Genomic DNA, 4,912 nt, shown 5'->3' with positions numbered 1-4,912 from the left:
TTGCCCCCATTTCACCAGGAGGGACTCCACGCCGTCTATCTGAGGCACAGTGGTCTCCCTAGGACAAAGGCTCTCCCTTATAATGACCGCTACCCCCCCGCCCCTACCCCGGGTCCTCGGCCGATGAAATGCCTGAAAACCCGGCGGGCAGATGTCCACCAGAGGCACTCCTCCTTCCACGCCCAGCCAGGTCTCAGTGCCTAACTTGAAATGGATACTTTTGAAGAAAACTGAGATGAAAATAAAGTCTTTCCTTTATGTTGTAGTGTGTGTGTGTGGGGGGGTTCTTCTTCCCCCCCTAAACTCCCCTTGCTTTCCTCTGAATGTCTACTTTCAGAGATCCAGGCCAATTCAGGTAAAATCCTAGGGTAATGGCCCAGGAACAAGCTGAATGCCCACATGTTTGTTTCCTGACTCCCTCTTTCTTGCCTGGTGTGTAACTTCAGCAAAGCTTCTTTGTTTTTAAATTAGTTCCCTGTGAAGCCCAAAATTTACCCTGGTCTGGGAAGAACACTTAAATCACTATATATCAGAGGAATATATCAAATCAAATCAGCCTTATTGTGAAGGGAAGTAGAAAGAACATAGCCCATTCCTACATTGCTAAAGCAGGAACAGAGAAGCCATAAATCAAGGCCCATTCTTAATTCATCAACTGGATTTTCAGGAATGCAACTCAGGGAGAAAGTGCCTTCTAAATGAATTAGATGGGTGACTTATTTCCCCACTGTTATTTTTTATCCTGCAAATCTAGTTGAAAGGTAGAAAGAGAGCAGTGGGCCTCTTTGGTGTCTGACAACCATGGCAAAAGTAGTGGGAGAGGAGGAAGGGCTGTTGCCAACTCCTGTGGGCTATCCCTCAGGCCAGGTCCTATAATGAAAAATTAATCTCAGGGCTGTATTAAGGACATAGTCAAGGCAAGGAAGTGAGTGGTGATGAACAGGAAGTGAATGTTGAGAAATGGAAAGAGTATACAGTAGTGGCCAAAATTGTGGAAACCTTTTGGGAAAAGTGTACAGTAGAAATGCCACCTTTGGTTAAGTTTCCACCAATTTTTCTTCTAATTTCTTTATAACTGTAACCTTGTTCACTTAATAATACTATTTTACATCAATTTCTGGGGAACCAGTCAACTCTTTGCACCATAACTTTAATTTTATTATGTTTTACAAGCTCACTAAATGAAAGAACATAAAAAAACCCAACCAACTTGATAGCGATCACATAACACACTGACAAATGTCCTCCTCTCAGCTTCAATACAGGACATCAATAACTGAATCCTACTGTGATCTGATTGGCTCATTGCCAAAACAAGATGACACCTGATTGGCTCTCTAAACACTCATCTCATTGGCTACAATCAGATGAAGGAAAGCTATCTGATATCAACCTAAGCAAGTTGTGCTTCCTTTTTCTGGTTATTTGGCTATAACTTTTCATAGAATACAGTACAGATAATTGAACAAACTTTGTTGCATTACATTCTTGATTAAATTACCTTTCCATTGATATATAATTTTATGGTACTACTCCCCCCAAAAAGTGGTGTTATTAGCCATCAAACCTCAAAAATACACTTTTCCCAAAGGGTTTCCACAATTTTGGCCACTACTGTATATAGTTCCAACTGGAAAGAAAACAAGTAGGATGTGGAGATGGAACACTAAGAAGATGAGGCTGCAAGTGGAAAAAGCCAGAGCAGTCGAAGCAGCAGCAGCAGTATCCTCAGCAATGGTACTCACAGTTACATTAGGTGAACATATTATGTAAAAAGAACACCATCAGATCCAATTAGCAGAGCCCATCTCTAGCAGGCTATGAATATTACTTAGGGGTAGCCCCAATCACCTACTTGGAAATCTAGAATTGAATCTCTAGGAGTGACTCAGGTTGTCTGTCTGATCACCTAATATTAGTGTATTTTTATACTTCATATATTTTCTTCAGAAAGCTCCCCTGGCATTTCTATATCTCTTGTGTTCTTTTGCTAGCTCAGTGGTTATTATGGAATTACTTTTCTGTAAGTGCACTTAAGCCCACTTTGGCTTTTGCTAAATAAATCTTCCTTATATCTAAAGTAAAACTGTTGTTTCTGCTTTCTTTGCTTCCTTTATTTTCTCTGTTCTTTGCAAACTTGCTTTTTTACATTTTGTGAATTGTGAAAAAAGATAGGTGATTTGTTCAAGGTTCCTGAAAAGCCGCAGTTGAAACATCTTCTGTAGAGAAAAGCTGCATGGGAATCAATGGCTAATGTTGTCAATAGAGAGACAAGTCAATAAGAAATATCAATTCCTGTATCTCTCCTATAAAGCAGCTTTCTTTCACACAAAAAGCTTTGTACAGGAACCCCCTGCACCAAGAGGCACTTGTTAAGAGTGGCAGGTCAAATTTCATGAAATGGTGGTAACCCATATGATCACTCTTGTGGAAATCCTCCTGGGGCACCTCAATCCATTCAAACTGATTGATTCCTTTCTTGTATCACAGGCAAAAGCTTCCCCATCCCTTTCAAGACTCAAGTATCCAGAAAGATATTGAGGCTCAAACCTATTTATAATTTTTCAGTAGATTGATTCCACTAGACTGTAACATCTTGTGTTAGATTTTCTGAATTAATGTCAAATGCAAACATCTATGACAAAATTTGGGGAGGGAACTAATTTGTTCTGAAATGCTGATACATTCCCCCTGTTCTATGAAAACTACTTAATGAATGCCACTATCACAGAGAATAAATATTTCTTTGTGACAAAGCACACTCAACAGGATACAGTAGTAGAGCAACAGAGACTGTATAAGAGGCTAGAATAATGTAGCTGAATGGACTAACTGAATGTTAACATACAACATATACCAACATTTTAACAGAAGCTGATGTTCAGTGCATCATTTGGAGCCAGTTTACTTCCCATGACAGGAAGTACCCAGCATTCACCTCTTCCTTAATGGGGAAATGCAAGAGAAATGATGGTGGCCAGCATTTTTGAAGTGATTCTGAGAAATGAGACTCTACAATGAAGTGATGCAAGATCTCTTGGGAACACATTTAGGGAGCTTCTAAAGCTCTTTGGTGGCTACATAATAGTTATTCCTGTATAATTGAAGACAGAGGTTTCTGTGCTTAGACACACAATAAATCAGGAACTGAATCCTTTTCTGCTCATAAAAGATACCAATTAAACATGCAGGAAAAGAGAGTGATGCTTTCTTTTACTTTTTCTAAAAAATCATTTTAATTAATCATTTGCTCCAATATTTCAAATGCTTAAATCTTGAGGGGGGTTTTCTTGCAATGTAAAAGAGAAATAACACAGGAAGAAAAATTATTCTGAAAATTCACTTGCATTATTGATATATTTGTCATAAACTGCAGTGAACTCTCATGTTTTCAAAGCAAGTTGTCCTTTCATGGTTCCTAGAAAGAAGTTAAATATGCAAAGTGCTGTTAAAAAGATCAGTGAGGAGAGGGCGGATGAGCTTCCCCCCCACCGACCCACAGACTGTGCCATTGAATTCAAGCCTGGGGCAAAACTCCCGAAGCCCAGATTATACTCCATGAGCCCAAAGGAGAAGGAGGAAATGGAAAGATTCATAAAGAAAAACCTAGAAAGAGGTTTCATTGAGCCAGCCAAGCCTAAAGTGGCTGCCCCAGTCCTCTTTGAAGAAGGACGGCTCTTTACGCTTATGCGTGGATTATAGGGCCCTGAATACAATCAGTGAAAGCAACCTATACCCTCTGCCCCTCATGAAAGACATGTTGTCACACCTCTCGAAAGGGAATTTTTTTTTCTAAACTAGACCTAAGGGAAGCTTACTATCGCGTGAGAATTAAGGAAGGGGATGAATGGAAGACCTCATTTAACTGCCCCATGGGGTGCTACCAATTCAAAGTCTTGCCATTTGGATTACAAGGGGCCCCCCACAGTATTTAATGACGTTCTAAGGGAGCACCTATTTAAGGGGGTCCTGGTTTACTTAGACGACATTCTTATCTTCACCAAATCAAAAGAGGAACATGTCAACCTAGTCAGAGCAGTTTTAAAGAAACTGCGAGCCGCCCACCTATATGCCAAACTCACGAAATGCGAATTCTACCACGAAAGGATAACTACCTAGTTTATCGCATATCCCCACAGGGCATTGAAATGGACCCAGAGAAGGTCAGAGCAGTATTAGACTGGGCACCACCCCGCACAAGAAAGCAACTGCAAAGTTTCCTGGGCTTCGCAAACTTTTACCGCCAATTCATCCCCTCATTTGCTCAAATAGCCCTGCCCCTCACGAACCTACTAAAAACAAAGGAAGCATCCTCAGTAAAACCTAGCCAGCCACTAACATGGACAATGGAGTGCCAAGCAGTGTTTGAGAGATTAAAGAGACCTTTCTGCCGAACCAGTACTGAGGCACCCAGACATGGATAAGCCCTTCGTAATACAGGTGGATGCAAGTGATGTGGCAGTGGGGGCTGTACTATTACAAGAAAACGATGAAGGGGTATTGCAACCCTGTGCGTATACATCCAAGAAACTCACAGAAACGGAACAGCGTTGGCCCGTGTGGGAGAAAGAGGCATACAGGATACGTTGGTCATTACTCACATGGCGCCATTTCCTTGAAGGCAACAAAATCCCTTTCCAGGTGTGGACAGACCACAAAAATTTGGAAGCCCTGAAAACACCCAGGAAGCTCAACCCCAAGCAAGCCCGCTGGTCCCAGCATTTTCACCAGTTCCAATTTACGCTCAAGCATTTGCCGGGGGGAAAGAACTTCCTGGCAGATGCACTATCTCGCATGCCCCAATATAACAGCACACGAGCCACCGACTCTAAACCGATGATGGTAGAATCACAACTGGCAGCGCCAGTAACCACCAGAGCCCAAGCTAAATTAAAACTACAGCTGGGCAGCC

The sequence above is a fragment of the Protobothrops mucrosquamatus genome, unplaced genomic scaffold (genome assembly GCF_001527695.2).
Source record: "Protobothrops mucrosquamatus isolate PMUCROS unplaced genomic scaffold, P.Mucros_1.0 scaffold1378, whole genome shotgun sequence".
In the NCBI taxonomy this organism is placed as follows: Eukaryota; Metazoa; Chordata; class Lepidosauria; order Squamata; family Viperidae; genus Protobothrops; species Protobothrops mucrosquamatus.
This window is presented reverse-complemented; position numbering follows the sequence as displayed.